Raw genomic sequence first — 20258 nt, forward strand, 5'->3', positions numbered from 1 at the left:
TTATAACCATCTCCACATACCCCTCCTCATGTGTCTCCAGAACCATACCTGGCATAGACTAGAGGCTGATACTTGGTAATAGTTCAGTAATTGTTTACTGAATGAGTCAATGACTTGAGTTTAAAATATCTTCAAAAAATGGATAGCATAATCTAATGGCCTAGCTTCCCAAAAATCAACTATCTCAGCTGTGGAATAACATGTACGGTTATTTTCCTGATTATAAAAGTAACACATATTAATTTTAAAAATTAGGAAAAAATAAGAAGTAAATTAAAAAAAATTATAATCTAACTCAGAGTTACTATTAATCTTCTATTTTTTTCTACGTGAGTGTGTGTGTGTCGAATCATACTAAAAGTATTGTTTGAGGGCCGTCTGGGTGGCTCAATCTGTGGGCGTCTGCCTTCAGCTTAGGTCATGATCAGGGTCCTGGGATCCAGCCCCACATCGGGCTCCCTGATCTGTGGGAAGCCTGCTTCTCCCTCTCCCACTCCCCCTGCTTGTGTTCCCTCTCTCGCTGTCTCTCTCTGTCAAATAAATAAATAAAATCTTTAAAAAATAGAAATAAAAAATAAAATAAAAATATTGTTTGTTAATCTGATTTTTAAATTTAATATACCAAGCATTTTTCTGAATTCATTAAATATTCTTCAGAAACATTTGGAATGGCTGCAGAATATTCTAGAATGTGGTTTGTGACTCCCTATAGTTGAACATTTACTTTATCTCATTTTTTTGCTGGCACATTTTTTTTAAAACGTGAAAAATAGCACCATTACTTGGGCAGAAAATATATTCACAAATTGTAATAAAGATTTAGAAATACAGTTATGAGAAAAAAAATAAGACTAATAAATTATGGGAGGGATTGACTCTGCTAATAAGGATTATATGTAGAGGGTTTTAAAATAGAATAATATAATGATGCACAAAATTTCAAAGAATTCATGATGGCGAAATACATTAAACTGACATAAAACCTAAAAACACGTTTTTCTAACTAGCAAGACGTATCATAGATTTTTTAATTGAATATTCAAATCAAATTTGACACCTCAGGAGAACATCAGCTCTGCTGTCAGAAATCAAAACAGTGATGTATGCTATATTTGGAAAGTAAGTAATAGAATATATATATACATTTTTTACTGTATTTTATTATGACAGAAATTAATTAACTTCATGAAATATCACTGACAAGCAAAATTGTAAAGTATTTGCTTTGCTACTTCCCAACCATACTTTTTGTTAATTGGCTAGAAATATAAGTGCCAATCTAATTTTCTTAATGTTAAAGTATAGTACTTTAAAAATAAGCACATGGTTCACAAGCAGATGGAATAAAGGATGTTTAAAATTAATTTTTAAAATTTTGCAAAATATGTTAAAAGAAAATTTTCTATTTTCATAAACCAATCCCAGTTTTCAAACTTACAACGTTACAGATTATTTTTATTTTTTTGTATTTTCTTTTTTATTAAAGTCTAGGTGACACACAGTGGTACATTAGTTTCAGGAATACAACATAATGATTCCACAACTACACAGTTATAGCTTATTGAGTAATGACACAATTGATTAAATAATCCAGTTTTTAGTTTAAAAATTAATTAAACAACATTATTCTATTTGGCCTAGAAAATTTGCTTGGTTCATCCCCAAATTATATCAGTGTAATATCTCTAACTGATTCATACTCATAGATACTGTTAAACTGCATATCTGTGAAGCACTTTAGCAGTCGACAGCCTTGAAACAACCGAGAGAAGGCTAGCTTCTTCTGAACAAATACCAAACACACACACACACACACACACACACACACACACACACACACACACACACACACTCCAGTGCACTGTATTAGCCAAAATAAAGCTATGGTCACTGTAAAATAGTCCTTCTGAGACTCATCTTAAAATCTTAACTTGTAGAATTCATATTTTAATGGCAGAATGATAAATGTGGCCATTAGGAGTTGAATTATGTCCCTCTAAAATTCTTATGTTGAAGCCCTAACCCTGGGTACCCCAGAAAGTGACTGTATTTTGAGATAGAGCTGTTAAGTTAAAAAAGAGGCTGTTAGGGTGGGCCCTAATTCAATCTGCCTGGTGTCAGAATAAGAGGAAATTAAAACAACATGGAAAGACGGTAGGAGCATGCGTGCTGAGAGGGATGACCCTGTGAAAAGACAGCAAGGGCAAGGGCATCTGCAAGCCAAGGAGGCCTTAAAAGAAACCAGTTCTGCCAGCATGTTGATGGTGGACTTCCAGTCTCTAGAACTGTGAGAAAATAAATTTCTGTTGCTTACGCAGTCTAGTCTGGGATATTTTGTTATGGGAGCACTAGCAAAGCAAGACAGTAGCATGTAATGTGCAAGGGTAGAGTGAATGTATTTTATGTATACATACAGAGCACAAAAGAAATGATCTATTTTTCTGGACCACTAGGCACAGAGTACAATAACCTCCCTTTCCAATTTTTGACCTTTTTGGTTCCATCAGAAAAATGTGGGAGTGGAGTATATTATTGAAAAATGTCAAGGAAAAATACTAAATTACTTAGTAAGATAATACAACCCTGAACTTAACAATTCACAGAAAATTAGAATAATAGACTCTTTTTAATCAAATCTATTTTGCTGTTTTTGAGTAACAATTACATTTATGAGATCAATCTTGATTAAGTTATAATCAAATTGGATAAAACTTTGTCCTCAAGGGAATGAATATTTTCCAGGATTTAAAAAATGCTTTAAAGAAACCACCAATAAGGGAAACAGTTTTCACGTGGTATTTTATATCTTTTGGAAGGAATACTAGCTGTTATTGTTTGTAGCATATTAGAGGTAGAAGTGGTATTAAAGACCATCTTACCAAATTGCTTCATTTTAGAGGTGAAAAAAAGAAATGCTCCAAATCACACAAGTTAGTAAAAGTGCCAAGCCAAGAATGAGTCAACGCTGTTTTGATTACACCAGTGGTCTACAATCTGCATTTGGCTATGCACCCCACTGTAAAAAAAAGAGAGAGAGAGAGAGAACATGTACTTTTGATAAATGTGTTTGTATATTTATTTGTAATTTAATATATATATAATTATATGAATGGTATATGAATGGTATAAAATATATACAAAAATAGAAATTTAAAATTACATTTAAAGGGCTTCCAGTTCTGGATAACATGAAGTAGATACACTTTTCCCTATTCTTACTGCTAAGTACAACTAAAAACTCTGGACATTGTATGTTAAAGAAACATGGGGAGACTCTGAAAAGTAAAGAGAAGATGAATCAACTAGAGACACTGAGACTCATGGAATAACACAGAAGTAAGTTTTCTTTTTGCCTCACAGGCCTACGCTGGGTCCTAGAGAAGCCTACAACCTAGAAACACCAATAAGTACTAACAAAAAACCCTTAAAAAAGTCTGCTTTCTCCAGCCAAAGGATCAGGAGAGGGGAAACCTAGTAAGACAGAAAATTTTGAGACAGTAACTGCCCTACTCCGGCCTAACACCATGGGAAAAACTGGACCCCCACACACATCCTCAAAGGCTAAGAGGGAAGCCTAGACTTTGCTTCTCATCACCCCACTATAATTGGCAACACCCTCCCCCCAGCCCCCACACACACCACCCCACCACTCTGCACTCTGCCCTGGGATGATATCAGAGAAAGCCAAGTGGACTTTCAATCCTTTCAGGTGTCAACAATCTCCAATCAGTAGAGAGAACATGATAAATCTAGACTCCCACTCCTCTCTGTGGTAATGAAGCATCCCCCTTCCCCTACTGCTAGAATGGTCTCAGCAGAGGCATAGTGGGGAGCCTGAAATTCCACACCCACCCAGCAATGAGGTGATTCTCCTCACCGGAGGGACAAAAGAGACTGACAGAAGGATTGGATTTCCATCTCCACCTGGCAGTAATTAGGTGGCAACTTCCTTTCATTCCTTGCACAGTGTCAGCGAAGACCTGCTGAAACAGAAGATTTAAATGAGATCCAGAATTTCATAACACAGGATCCAAAATGTCTAGATTATAATTAAAAAATCACAGTCAAAACAAGAACCAGGAAATCCTTACTTGAATAAGAAAAGAAAATCAACAGATACCACCTCATCTCTAGAAGAAAAACAATTCAAATGACAGGGGATTTCTCATCAGAAACTGTGGAGGTTAGAAGAAAGAGCCACGATATTGTTTAAGTGTTGAAGGAAAAGACCTGTCAACATAGAATTCTATATCCAGTGAAAATATCCTTTAGGAACAACGGGAAAATTAAGACATTCTCAGATAAAAGGGAACTTAAGTGAATGTGTTGTCAGCAGACCTACCCTGAAAGAATGGCTAAGGAAGTTGCTGAAACAGAAAGGAAATGATAAAAGAAGGAAACTTGGAACATAAACCAGGAAGAAAGGTGGGAAAATAAATACACAGTAAATACAATACACTTTCCTTCTTTTGAGTTTTTAAAATTAGATTTGATAGTTGAAAGAAAAATTATAACATTGTATGATGTCACCTTTGGCCTATATAGAGGAAATAGTTAAGACAATTATAATGATGGAAGGCAAAGGGACTTAAAGGGAAATAAGATTACTACACTTTACCTGAATAGGTAAAATGTTGTTGCCATAATACTATAATAAGTTATGTATATACAATGTAAAACCTAATGCAATCACTAAAAAAAATCTATACAAAAATATACACTCAAACACACTAAAGATAAATCAAAATAAATTTATTAAAAAATGTTCAAGTAACACACAGGAAAGCAGAAATAAGAAACAGAAAAGAAAAACAGGATAAACCAAAAACAGATAAAATAGCAGACATAAACCCTAATACATCAATAATTACATTAAATGTAGATGTTCTAAACATACTAATTAAAAAGCAGAGACTGGCAGGGTGGATTAAAAATCACAACCCACACTGTAGGCTGTCTACAAAAACTCACTTCAAATATAACACTATAGAAAGATTGAAAATCAAAGGATGGAAAAGATATACCATATAAACTTTAATGAAAACAAAGTGCCTATATTAATATTAATTAAAGTAGACTTCAGTGAAGAAAACTGCTAGGGACGGAGAGGGACATTACATAATGATGAAAGGGTCAATCCACCAAGAAATCACTGCAATTCTAAATGGATTGCCCTTTGCCCCAAACATCACAATTGCAAAGTGAGTATGGGGGTGGGGGACAAATGATAGCAGTGAAAGGAGAAACAGACAAATTCACACTTAGATTTGGAGATGTCAACACCCCACTCTTAACAAATGATAAAACAACTAGACAGAAAATCAGCAAGTATGTAGACGAAATCAACACCACCATCAACCAACAACATTGAATTCACAATTATAGGACACTCCCCACAACATGAGCAGAAATACACCTTCTTTTTAAACATGCAGTGGGCATTTATCAAAATACAGCATATTCTGGGCCAATAAAACAAATATCTACAAACTTAGAAGATTTTAAATGATACAGAGTGTGTTCTCTGATGTAATGGAATTAAACTAGAAATCACTTACAGAACAATAATGGGAAAATTTCAAAACACTTAGAAACTAAGCAGTACACTTCTAAGTAAACAATGGACTGAGGAGGAAGTCTTGAGGGAAATCAAGAAATACATTGAACTAAATGAAAATAAAAATACAACACATAAAAATTTGTGGGAGCCTGGTGACTGATATTAAGGAGGGCACTTATTGAATGGAGCACTGGGTGTTATACACAAACAATGAATCATGGAACACTACATCAAAAACTAATGATGTAATGTATGGTGACTAACATAACATAATGAAATAAAATTTTAAAAAAATTTTGTGGGAGACAACTAAAGCAATGCTGACAGAGAAATTTATAGCACTAACAGCATATAATGGAAAAAAGGAAAATCTCAAATCAATGATCGAAGTACCATCTCAAGAGCCCAGAGAACAAAGGAAACAAACCCAAAGCAAGCAGAAGGTAGGAAATAAGAGCAGAAATTAATAAAATTGAAAACAGAAAAATAGAGAAAATCAATAAAACAAAAATTCAGCTCTTTAAAAACATCAATAAAAATGAAAAAACCTCTAGAAAAACTGACAAAGAATTGAAAGAAGCCACACATTTCTGATATCAGGAATGAAGTAGGATATATCACTACAGACCCTGCAGACTTCAAAATGATAAGTTAATACCACAAAGAACTCTACACACATAAACTTGACAACTTAGATGAAATGGAACAATTTTTCAAAAAGAACAAATACAACAACTCACTCAATAGAATGGGTAAATGAATCACCCTTTAACTATTAAGGAAATTAAATCCATAATTTTAAAAAAGTTCTTAGACATGACCTCAAAAGCATGATTGTCTCAGTCAGTCCAGGATGCTATAACAGAATACCATAGATTGGGTGGCTTGAGCAACAGATTCATTACTCACAGTTCTAGAGGCAGGGAAATCCAAGATCAAGTTGCCAGCATTGTCAGCTGCTGGTGAGGGCCAGTTTCCTACTTTACAGATGGCCATTTTCTCCTTGTACCCCCATTTGGGGGGATCAGACAGAGAGAGGAGAGAGGGAGAGGAAGAAAGTTGGCTCTCTGGGGTTTCTTCTTAGGAAGACACTAATCTCATTCACCAGGGCTCCACTCTCACAATGTAATTACCTCCTAAAGGCCCCACCTCCAAATACCATCACATTAGAGATGAGGCTTCAAGATATGAATTTGGGAGTCAGGGGACACAATATTCAGTCCATAGCAATGATCCATAACAGAAAAATTAATAAATAGGACTTCATCAAAATTAAAAATGCTGTTAAGCAAAAACCCCTATTAAGAGGATGAAAAGAGGGGTGCCTGGGTGGCTCAGATGGTTAAACGTCTGCCTTCAGCTTGGGTTCATGATCTCAGGGTCCTGGGATGGAGCCCCACATTGGGCTCCTGGCTTGGCGGGGAGCCTGCTTCTCCCTCTCCCTCTGCCTGCTGCTTCCCCTGCTTGTACACACTCTCTCTCTGTCAAAAATAAAATAAAATCTTAAAAAAAAAAAGAGGATGAAAAGACAAATTACAGGGGTACCTGGGTGGTGCAGTCGGTTAAACGTTGGACTCTTGGTTTCAGCGCAGGTTATGATCTCAGGGTTGTGCGATTAAGCCCTGCATTGGGCTAGGGCTCAGTGCAGAGTCTGCTTGTGACTCTCTTCCCCTCTCCCTCTGCCCCCTCCCTCACACTCTCTCAAATAAATAAATAAATCTTAAAAAAAAAAAAGACAAGACAAATTACAGACTGGGAGAAAATTTGGCAAACGACCTATCTGACAAAGGACTAAAATCTACGATATCTATTAAAAAAAAAAAAACCTTTGAAAATCTTTGAAATTAACTGAAATTAACTTTTGAAATTTTTGATCTAAAAATTTAAGAACTAGTGTATATTAAAGAGTGAAAAATTGAATGTATTTGTCACATTTTGCAACTTCAAGTCTAAGGTATAAAAGAATTTCATCTCAGATCTGGAAACCTCAGACCTTTACTGTAAGTTTTTATGAACCTCTGTCCTCTAAATAGAGGTTTACTCTACAAGGTAACAAAGCTCACGGTTAGCTATTATATTCTCCTTTTTTTCTGAGAAGATATATTTATTTATTCATGTTTAAAATCAATGATTGCGGGCTGATGGATTGTTATTTAACTGAAGTGTTGAAATCTTTTGTTATTATTTATTCTGATGCTCAAATTTTCCTATACTTAGCCAGTGAGCCCCTTTCAGCTGATACCTGTGTCTTTTGATGTGTCCCTATCATACAGTATCTTACTTTTTGGCAAAAAAATATATTCCAGGCTGACTTTGTCCTCCATCCTCAGCCCAAGAGTCAGTCATTTCCCCAGGAAGTTCTGGTTCTTTGCAGTGGAAGATAGTTACCAGAAACCAAGATCAGGACCTTGCCAAGGCCTGTTGCTATTTCTGGGTCATACCTTCTAGCCCCTCTTAGTAGACAAAGCCAAGAAATATATGTATACATACATAAACATATACACATTCATACTTCTAGAACTATTTTATATCTATTTGCATAAATAGATTATAAAAACAATGAGTTTATGTTGATACCCCCAATTGTAATCCAATACCTCAGGGGTTTCTAACTTCCTCCTCTTCTGAGTTTGTTAATATGTTCTTAAACATGAGAAATTGGTTCCCATCATCCTCAACATATTTATGTATTTGTTCAATAAGTTTACTTATTTTTTCAGTGTAACCAATATCTCAACAACACTAGCTCGCCCTCTACTGCCACAGAGCCCCCAATGCCACTCCGTGTCCTTGACCACGAAGCCTGCTGGCCTATATCTCGTGTAGTTCTCCACCCTTCTTCAGGGCTTGCATTCTTAGGGGGAAAGTCCAGTGGCTCATACCCTAAGTCTATTCCCCTTTCTCATAGTTCCACATCCTTACCTTCTGGATCACTGGCCTGTGCTTCCAGGGGGCTCAACTCTCTCTTACAGTGCCATACCCCAGCTACTGTGTAACTCCTCCATGGATTTAATTATTCTCCCTTCATTCCAAATATTTAACACTTCCTTCTGTATGAAGACTCTCCTTTAGTATTTCTTTGAGAGCAAGTCTGTCAGCTACATTTAATTCTCTTAGTCTTCCTTCATCTGAGACTATCTTTATTTTCCTTTCATTCTGGAAGGATATTTTCACTAGATACAGAAATCTGACTGGACAGATGAGGCCATGTCAGTCAGGGCTCCACAATTGCCTGGCTGCTATCAGTGAGGCCCAGCAAAATATTGAACATACACACTTACCCAGCCCTTGGACTACACCTCACTAGGGGATTGGCTCCTAAAAGAAGATTAAATAGGATCCAGAGTCTCAGAATATCCCAAATGGGCAGGATACAATAGAAAATCACTCATCATACTAGGAAAATCATGTGACTGAGAAAAAAAAATCAACAGATTCCAGTACAGAGAAGAATCAGATGTTGGAATTATCGGGAAAAGAATTTTAAAGAAATTATTGTAAAAATGTTTCAACAAACGATTATAAATTTTGTTGGAACAAATGAAAAGGTAGAACATCTCAGCAAAGAAATACAAGTTAGAAAAAAGTAACCAAATGGAGATTATCAAACTGAAAAAATACATTATCAAAAATAAAAACATGCTTTATGAGCTCAATAGTAGAGATGACAGAGGATAGAATCAGTGGACTTAAGCACAGAGCACTAGAATTTATGTAATCTGAACAACAAAGAGAAGATAGACTGCAAAGGAAGAAAGGAAGGAAGGGTGGAAGGAAGGAAGGAAGGAAACTTAGTTTCAGAGACTGATGGGACAATGCAAAATAGCCACTATTTGTATCACCAGAGTTCCAAAAAAAAAAAAAAAAAAAAAGAGAGAGATGGTGAGACTAAAAAAGCACGCAAAGAAATAATAGCTGAAAATTTCTAAAATTTGGCAAAAAACATAAACCTACATATTCAAGAGGCAGAGTGAAACACAGGTTAGATAAAACCAAAGAATTTCATACCAAGACATAATATAATTAAACTTCTGAAAAGTAAAGGCAAAGAAAATATCTTGAAAGCATCTAGAGAGAAATAACACTTTAGGGGAAAAACAATTAGATGACAGTGGATTTTTCATTAGAAACCAGACGGGCCAGAAGGAAATGGTACAACGTTTTTAAAGTACTGAAAGTTTTCTTTCAATACATGAGCTCAATTGTGGAAACTCTTTCACAAGGTACACATCTATCAAATCATTATGTTGTTTGCTTTAAATATATTATAATTTTCTTTGTCGATTATACCTCAGTTAAGCTAATAAAAGGGCAAGTTAACAAAAACAGAATTGTATATATGGTCAAAATGTCATTCAGGAATGAAAGGAGAATAGGGATATTCTCAAACCAAAAAAAAAAAAAAAAAAGAATAGAATTTGTTTCCAAGAAATCTAACCTTAAAAAAACAGCCGAAGGAAGTGTTCTAAAAAGAAACGACATTATAACAAAAGAAAACTTGAAACTTCAGAACAGAAGCAACACCAGAATGGGTAAAAATAAGGGTCAATGTAATAAACTATATCACTTCTCATGAGTTTCTTAAATCATATTTGATGGTTGAAGCAAAAATTATAACACCATCTGATGTGGTATTCAATGACTATAGAGGAAATATTTGAGACAATTATAGTTTGAAAGTGGGGAGGGTAAAGGGATATAAATGGAAGTAAGTCTACACTTAAAGTGCTGAAGTGTTAATACCAGTATTATAAGAATCATTTCTGTATTATAAATATATGAGACAAAAGGAGGTATAATTATTGAAGTATTTTCATAAATTTTATTAAAGTATGTTAAACACAGTAACCATATACAGTATCCAGTCGTCAATTTTGGTTGCACAAAACACTTTGAACCCTAACCTGTGTTTTTATATATTTGAATTCTGCTTTCCTAAATAGAATTTAAAATCTGCATTTTCTAATTTCCCTTGTGCCTAGGATTGCAGTCAGGGGACTGGTTTCTACCAATCATTTGCACCCACATAAGTCTTCAATTTGGAAGTGATTAAGATTTACCCCAAAGATACAAATGTAGTGATCTGAAGGGTTACGTGCACCCCAATGTTTATAGCAGCAATGTCCACAATAGCCAAACTATGGAAAGAGCCACAATGTCCATCAACAGATGAATGGATAAAGAAGATGTGGTTTGTGTATATATATATATATATATATATATACACACACACACACACACATACATATATATATACACATACATATATATACATACATATACACACACACACACACACACACACACACACAATGGAATATTAGGCAGCCATCAAAAAAACGAAATCTTGTCATTTGCAATGACGTGGATGGAACTAGAGGGTATTATGCTAAGCGAAATAAGTCAATCAGAGAAAGACATGTATCATATGATCTCACTGATATGAGGAATTCTTAATCTCAGGAAACAAACTGAGGGTTGCTGGAGTGGTGGGGGGTGGGAGGGATGGGGCGGCTGGGTGATAGACATTGGGGAGGTAAGTGCTACGGTGAGCGCTGTGAATTGTGTAAGACTGTTGAATCACAGACCTGTACCTCTGAAACAAATAATACATTATATGTTTAAAAAAAAATAGAAGAAGATAGTAGGAAGGGAAAAATGAAGGGGGGCGGAAATCGGAGGGGGAAACAAACTATGAGAGACTGTGACTCTGAGAAACAAACTGAGGGTTCAAGAGGGGAGCCTGCTTCTCCCTCTCCCTGCTGCTCCCCCTACTTGTGCTCTCTCTGTCAAATAAATAGATAAAAATCTTAAAAAATGAAGAAGAAGAGTATAATGGGCATGAAGAATGCCAGATCTTTAGGGTGAGTCAACTACTAAATGTGCTGAGCATAGAAAGAAAGGAAATGACAAGCTTAAAGTTTTAAATTCCCAGTTCAAGAGAGTCAAAAAGCCAGGAGGATAAAATGATTACCCTAAAATTAGCTCCCATCTCTGCAGGGCTGATGAAACTTAAAATTAAATGCACAGTCTAATCCTGTGGTTTCTGAATTACATCAGTTGAATTCAAATGGTACAATGTCTTTTATTTAAAGTTAAGAACTTTGGAATCTCAATTGTAATTGGGATAAATGGGAAAACCATGAAAACTCAGAGCACTTTGGGTACTCTAGGTCATTAAACATCCCTTGCTAGAAGAAATAGATTTTCCTCCAGCATTTGATGAGCTGCTTCTGCCTTCCTTGGAAATTATGTAAGCACCTTGCCTGGGGCAGGTACCTTGCAGGGTGGTATAAATTTCCTCACAACCTATTCCTGATATCCTCCAATGCCTTAGACTCATAACTCGTGTCAGAGTCCAGCATGCTCCCCGAAGCCACTGCAAAATTAAACCCAGGTATAACAAGCTCATACACCAAAAAGAATGCAGTATTTTGCCAAGTTACATCGGCAAAAACCTGCAGGAATATATGTGGGAATGGGTTCTGAGGTTCTGGACCAGAACAAATGGAATATAATTACATACTGCGGCAAAGTTTTAGATATAGATTTAGAAAAAAGGAAAATTTGTATTAAAAATAAGACAAATAGACACAACCATCTTTGCGAAGGATGCAGTATCTATTCTCTGCAGGCTGAAAACAATGGTGGGAGATGCTGCCATTAATATGTGCTTCATTAGCAGCACCTAACCCACATAGTGATAATCAGAGTCATTTGACACACACCACTTCGCCTTGCTGATGGATTAGGAGATCCTTGGGTTTAAAAAAGTCGCATACCCACTAAGGTCCCATTTTATCTGTATAAGCAAAACAAAACAAATAAACAAACAACAACAACTCCACCCAGAAAACAGATTCTAGGATTGAGCCTCCATGCCATGGCTCCCCAAGTCAATTCACAGCACAGGATTTCTTGAATGAAGAGGAGTCCGGGAATTCTTGAGGATGAACCCTATGACGACATTGTCTTAGACTGGATTCCCTCAGAAGCAGACTCTGAAGTGAAGGTTCTATGCAAGTGGCATATTTAAAAAGTACTTCCAAGGAGAGCCAGCAGGGGAGTGGGGACGCTGGACTGGGAAAAGGAAAAGCCAAACCAGGTGCAGTTTCAGGCAACGTCCTAGCCTCAGCCGGATTCTAAGGGATCTCTGGAGCACAAATTGGACCTCAGAGTTTGTCGCAGCTTGAGGCAGAGGCAAGGAGGCAAGGGAGCTGAGCTTTCCTATTTTTGTACCCACAGCCATTGGCTAATGGTTACCTGAGGGGTCCAGCAGTTTACTTCCAGGTACTTTGATTCTCTACACCTGAGGCTCAGAGTGACTCCATTAGTTCACAGGCAGTTTCTAAAAGAAGAATTGCCGATCCAGGACATTCACAAAAAATGGTAAGAAATCTGAGTAGATTTGTGTGGCGCAACGCACAATGCCTATTACAGACATTACAGAGATCACGATAAATATTACTGTTCACCTTCCTCCAAAGGACCTGAAACACATAACTATGCCCTGAGGATTTTGTGGTCAGGTGATCTGACCTAATGCTAACCCCTGGGGCCCAGAATAGGATAATGTTCCTCTGGACAAAGAAGATCTTTATGGGGGAAGGAGGGGGTCAAATGATAAACAGAGTTTGGGCTTGCATTCATAGCGTCAGAGGATCAGGTCTGTGAACATATCTTGTGGGTATTCTCTCAATTCTTTAATTTACTGTTAGAATAGATATCCTCAGCAACTGGCAGAATGTCCGAATTAGCTACTTAATCTATGGAGTGAGGGGTATTAACGCAGAAACAGCCAAGTGAAAGCCACAGGAGATCTTACTCCCCATAAAAAGAATAAAACAAAAGCGATGTTGCATTTTTTTTTTTTTTGAAGAACATCAGAAAGTTAGTACCTCCATCAAAGATGAAAAATTCAGGAACATTGATTTCTATCATATCCTTATACAATTCTCCTCTAGTCTTTATAGATAATTCTTGGAGAATTACAGTAGTTTATTGTAAAGACAAATCCAGTAACAACCGTTATTCTATATTTGCTGTTCTATAACTACTGCTTCCAGCAGTTGCCTCTGGACCATTCCAACTAAGATGCCCATGGGTATCATCTAAAACAACAATCAGGCATACATAGCAGCACTCCCTACTTCAAATGGAAGTGATAGATACTTCAATGGGTATAACAGGCCCTACGGGCACAAATAAGTTTCACGTCCATGTGGTGCTTACTCCTGCTACCCAGCATTTTGTCTCTCAATCCGCAACTATGGCCTCAAGAGGAATTCCCTTTTGTCAGTTCACTGAGGAGGGTAAAAACTGAGTCCAGTATACTTTGGGTTTGTAGTAAGTATTGGTATCAGGCAGGAGTGTACTCTGTAGCTACTCAAGGGTAATCTGAAGAACAACAGAGAAGGGAGATATTCAAAATGGACAAAATTTCAAATGGTGAATCTCAGGATCCAGAAGTGATGGCCTGAGTTATGGGTATACATTGATTCATGGCTACAGGTTTAGATTTTAAGGAACTGACAAGGAACAAGATTGGAAAATAGATGGCAAGGAAGCTTGGAGGATAGGAGAGAATATGGAGGGAAATATGAGCACAGAATATGGGGGAAAAAGAACTATCACCTAGGTCTCATACTTGGAGCTGGATTAAGTAATTGAAGAGAAACTGGGTAATCCCTTCGTGAAAAGAGTAAAAGCTTTTAAAGTACAATGGATATTTACAGGATATTAGGCTGGAAAATATTGTTGCTGTGCTGTTTGTAAGTTTTATATGGTAGACAAATTGATGAATTTGTCAACTGAAAGATGGGCTGAGATAGATATTTCTCATTTATATCTGCCTATCAAGTCAATTGTAAACACCTACTTTGCATTTTGATAATTGCCACACTCTTAAGTTCTATCTTCTCAAGTTTGATTCCTTTTTTTTTTTTCTTTTTAAATCCTACATGTCCAAGAGAGTGCAGTAGCTAGGGTGGGGCATATGACCATGGTTCATCAATCAGAAACATTCACAGAAGACAGTGATTTAGAAGTGAACTATGTGTGAAAAGTCTCTGTATGGTGCCTTTTTTTTTTTCCTACTGCAGGTAGTGCTATCATTCTTGAGACACTGGTGACAGATTTCTTGTCAGGCCAGCTCTCTGGATGTGTTCCTGTTCATAGTTTCTAGAAGCTTGTGTGATTTCTTTATTTCTCCCTCCTTTACTTCATCTCTTTTCTGTAAGTAGCGGAAATGAATTGTCCTGTTTGCAATTAAGAACTTTAATTATACCTTATAAGATACCTTTGAAGCTAGTCTTCAAGAATATGTGGTATTAGAGGGGAGAAATAAAGGACTTTTCAAATATCTCCTTTGTTTGATCCTTTTTGTAGCATTCTCTAAATTTATTTCTCAAATTGCTAATCTTTTAGAAGAGAACAATGATGAGAGATATCCACAACTTTCTCATTGTGAGCCTTTTTGAAGAAAAAATAAGATGGAAATATTCTCTTTCTTGGCCACTGCTTCTATTTCCAAATAATTTTAGACTGCAATTTGAAGGCATGACTAGGGCAATCATTACCTCTTCTAGCCTTATTATAGTACTAGGTGGGAAGAATAGAGGAAGTATGACAGAAAATGCAAAGAAATTACATTTTTTAAATAATGACTTAGGAAAACTTTTGGAAATCAACTTAGGGTGGTCATTGAATCAAGTCATTTGACTATGGAAGAAAGAAAATAAAAGGAAAGAGAAGGACTCCAGAGAATAGGCGTTGACTGACCTGCTGTGGCAGATTAAAGATGGACACAAATTCTTTGACAATTCTCTCATTGCTTTTACCAATACAGTACAGTGGAAGTGATGCTATGTCAGATCGAATTGAGAAATGAGAGATGAGAGAGAGAGAAAGAGAGAAATTCTGGGCTTGTCTTTAACTACTCCAGCCCCCAAAAATTAGAGTCTCAAAGTCATTCAAGATGAGGCCTTAGACATGGAGGAGAAGAAAGCCATCTACTTTGTGCTTGTCCAAAATCCTGACCTGCAGAATCATGAAATAAAATAATAATGAGCCAGTTTTTTTCTTCTTTAATCACCAAGTTTGGGAGTAGTTCATTATACAGCAACAGGTCACCAGAACACAGTAATATCTTCATTTTTTTTCTTTAGTAACTTACATATGCTGACTACTAGGCAGTATATCCATCTCTGGGCTTAAAGTACATTTGAAATAAATTTCCCTCAAACTGGGTTGTAGTTCCCATCTTATGAAGAGCAAAAAGTTTCAAAAGCCACAGAATGTTGATTGTTTGTAATTAATAATGGAAAGAGGTAAATAAGGAGAGATTTGGAGTATAGAGGTGGGAAAGTGAGAAGACCAAGTCAAGAGGTTACTTTAGTGATTTGCAGAGATTTTTTTCTCCAGAGGAACAAACAAGGAGGGGTACCAGTGACAATGAAGAGGTATGGGAAGGGTGGTTTTTGGTCCAGGGGACACAAAGGAACACCAAATAGAGGATTATAGTAAAGGTAGAAAGAATAATGTCCATAACCAGGAGAAGAAAAGCAAACAAACAGCAATGGAATGAAGTTACCTGCAAAGACTAACCCTAAAAATAAATGCTGTGATCTTTCTTGATCTGATCAAAATCGTTTTTTGAGGGAAAATACAGATGCAGGCCAACCATCCCAGATGTGTTTGGGAATTTAAACTGTTTTCAAAGTTTAGAAAGCAATGTCATACATTTACTATTTATTTGTTAACAACCCTCTCCAGGCCAGGGCCACACTCTGTAATCAAATACATTAATATTTTTATATTTTGTTAACAAAATGTACAAAAACAGATAAAGATATAAATAGCTTCATGTCAGTCCAAGTCAAGTTTTGCCACCTAATGAGTGCAGTTTAGGTTTGATGCTGGCTCCAAATGAGTCATGAAAAATTTTTAGTTTTCAGAGCTTTTGAATTTTTAAATGTGGACAAAACGTTGTTCACCTGTAATAGACTGGTTGTGGCTAAATATATATGATGACTATAAGGAAATATAACTTCACGTGGAAAAAAACTACTGTACTTAAGATCTAAGTTAACAAAAAATATGTTTGAACATTTTGAAGATAAACTGAAGATTACCATTAGTGATGATAATTATTATCCTGAAACAAAATCTAAAATTATCTCTAACAAAAAAGTATTAAAATTATATATAACAATTATTTCCAACCTCCAGCCAACTTTTCAGTGTTACTAATATGACAAAAAATTTAAGGCAATAATATAGCTTAGATCACCCCCTAGGAGTTTACAATAATAGAATTTGGATTCTTTTTTTTTTTTTTTAATAGAATTTGGATTCTAATACTTTTGGACTAAATAAAATAAAAGATAAGAAAGAGACTTAAGATATAGTAAGCTTCCTTCACTTAGCATAATAATAATAAAAAAGAATTTTCACCTAAACAAAAAGATATAGTAAACTTCCAACTTCTGTAATACATTTTTATTTATTTTTTAAATGCGGGGCTTGGACTCACAACCTTGAGATGAAGACCTGAGCTGAGATCAAGAGTCAGGTGCTTAACTGACTGACCCACCCAGGTGCCTATGTAATATAGTAATAAAATCTTATATTTGTTTATCCCTTTAGACTTTTAAAGTGTTTCAGTATGGTAATATGGAATAATAATTCTCATTCAATTTAAAATTTGTGATACCCCACAGAAGTATTAAGTTTTTAGCCCCATGACAGAACTGTGGGTATTATAAAATAAATATATGTCCTGGTCCCTTGTTCTTAACACATTGAAATAATTAGATAATGTTATGGGGGCATAATTTAGATAAATGTTAAATGAACAAAGTCGAGAGCCCGCACATGGGGCCGTTGGAAAGAAAGGGTGTCATCTTCCCTCTTCAGAGAAAGTAAATGTGTACAAAGCTATTATCAAAACCAGTTTCCTTTTCCTCCAGCCAGGGCTCTGTCCACTCCCCTATCCTGCCTCTGGGGAAGTCTTTGAAAGGCGACTTGGGAGGTGAGTCAAAAGACTGATTTGAAAGATTGTTGTCTCAGGCAAAGAAAAACAAGGAGAAAAAGAGATTCTGTGGATGAGGGTTCCAATTAGAATAATTTTTCTGGAATGATAGGGAGAAGGCACAACTTTGTTTTAATCGTGTAAAAAAGAAATTTTTTTAAGTCATGCTCCATTTGCAGTGTTTAAGTTTGCAAAATAAGCTCCAATATGACAAGCTCATATTTCTTTTATTCTGTCTATAAATGAAACACCATCTAAAAACTGCCAGAGCAAGGTCAGTGCTTTCTCCTTGAATTCCTTCAGCAGAAAACTTCTCTTATGACAAATTTTTAGATGGTAAGTTTTCATTTGTGACTTCTAAAGTTGATTTTGTGGAGAGCCGTTAATGATAAATTACTACACTCCAAGGTCAGCTTTGTTTCCACTTTAAAACACTTACCAAAGACTATAACAAAATCTTTGAGAACACATAATTCTGCACCTGTATTAGAAGTTGCTCTCTGGAAGAAAGCTAAATAATAAAAAAGAGGCACATTTGTTTATAAATGATCAAATCAGTTAAAAGATGATCTCATTTCTACTTGCTCTTGAAACACAAATATTTGAAAAATAAAAATTTAAAAGACATTTTACTACTTTAAATGTTTTACCAACAACTCACATTTGGCCAGTTTCTTTTACTCATTATTTATAGAAGAAGTAGAGGATTATTTGTGTGTTCTTTTTTATATATATTATCTTCTGAATTTTTCTGTTTACACTTCATTCATTCTTCACTCGGTCTCATTAAGTGATTTCATTCCTTCACTTGCAAACATATGATTATTGTGGAATGTGTGTTTGTTTAGATGGTCCTTATTTGGATTTGTCTAATGTTTCAGACACAACCATTCACCTCATTCCAAGTTCCTAGAGATGAAGCACCAATGTCTTTTCTGAGGATTCATATGTGATTGAAAATGCAAACAGCTGTTTACAAATATGTTTTAATATTAGTGAGGTGATTTCCTTCTCATTACTCTTCTTTATTTATATTTTTTCTTGCAATATTTGCTCATGTGATATCCAGAAGCGTCATAGAAGTACTTCAAGATTGTTTACAAATTCTGTTAAGATTTTTATTTGAACTGAATTTAGCATACAAATTAATTTGGGGGAATTGATATATTGATATTGAATCTACCAAAAAGCCCAGTAGAAAATAAATGCTCATTCATTTAAATCTCTTTTTTTGGTAATATTTTTCGAGTTTGCTTTCTTTCTTTTTTTTTTTTTTTTTTAAGATTTTACTTATTTGAGCAAGAGAGAGGAGAGAGCAAGAGGGAGTGAGAGAGCACGAGATGGGGGAAGGGTCAGAGGGAGAAGCAGACTCCCCACTGAGCAGGGAGCCTAATGCAGGGCTTGGTCCCAGGCATGACCTGAGCTGAAGGCAGCCGCTTAATAGACTGAGCCACCCAGGCGCCCCTGCTTTTGTTTTTCATAAGAATTCTGTGCTTTTTAGTTTTTGTTAATGGCTATTATTTCCTTGGGGGCACTGATACAATAATCCTGTTACCTCCAAGTACATTTTTGTCTTTTCCAATATTTATACCCTTCATTTTCTCTTTCTGGCTCACTTCCTCCACCCTTGTTTTCCTCTTCCACTTCCTCTCTCCTTCCCTTCCCTCTCTCCTTCCTTTCTTCCTTCCTTCTTTTTTGGTTTGTTTCATAGCATTAGCTTGAATTCCAGGAAAAAAACAGATAAATACAGATGGTGATGTAGGCCATGTCATTCCTGAATTTAACTTTAATATAAATGCTCCATTCACTATAAGACCCGCAGTTGGTTGGAAATAAAAATTCTTGATCATGTTGTTAATTTGTCTTTCCAGTTCAGTAAAATTTTTTTCGACGTTGCTCTGGATAGTGAAAGTTTTTCTTTCTTGATTTACTAAAACAAAGATAGTAGTTTTTCCTCCCACTAATCTACCTTTCCTTCATCAATCACTTTGAAGGATATTTTCAAATTTGTTGAACATTTTATTCTACTTAAGACTTTTGAATTGACAGTGATCAATTAATTCATTAATTGCTTTTTCCTTATTTCTTTAGATGGTTGTGCTTTCTTTCTACCTTTTCAAGCATTATGGGTAACTTTAATTCATATTGATTAATGATAGAAACATTTAAGCATTGTTTCAAGCTTGACTTCGTACTTACGAATTTCCATACAGAATATATTTTAATTTTATTCTAAATCAGTGTTTCTCAAAATTTTAAAGCAATATCTTTTTAACAAATATAAAAATCTTATGCTTACAAATTTTATTTGAATTCCAAAATGAATGAAAAATAAGCTCTCCCTCTATTGTGAATTTCTATTTTAAATACTTTGTCAGCAGGGTGGTACTGAGTGGTGCCTGTATCACCTGATACCGGGGCTCCACCAGTGTGCAATTCATCACTCTCTATTTTAAATACTTTGTAATTTAACTACTAGAGAAATTTTTTTTGTTTCCAAGTTACCTATGGTTAAGCTTTAAAATATTAATGTTTACAGTTAGTGTGGTGAGAGTATGTGAACTACGTTGAGTGTTTTGTGGCTTACTATAAGATTAAGGAATGTGAATGTTCCATGGATTCTTAAAAGTGGGTATTTTCAAGTATAGGACACAAAAATGACATATT

The 20258-nt window shown here is 35.7% G+C and overlaps 1 non-coding gene across 1 annotated transcript; it reads right to left on the bottom strand.

Annotated features, from left to right (window-relative positions):
• Nucleotides 1–19939: 19939 nt before the first annotated feature.
• On the bottom strand, nt 19940–20042 carry LOC112822882 (small nucleolar RNA SNORD67). Its single transcript, XR_003207863.1, has one exon. It is a non-coding gene; the product is annotated as a small nucleolar RNA SNORD67 (small nucleolar RNA).
• Nucleotides 20043–20258: the final 216 nt, after the last annotated feature.

Source organism: Callorhinus ursinus, unplaced genomic scaffold (assembly GCF_003265705.2).
Source record: "Callorhinus ursinus isolate GAN/ISIS: 27379988/994484 unplaced genomic scaffold, GSC_fseal_2.0 scaffold8, whole genome shotgun sequence".
NCBI lineage: Eukaryota > Metazoa > Chordata > Mammalia > Carnivora > Otariidae > Callorhinus > Callorhinus ursinus.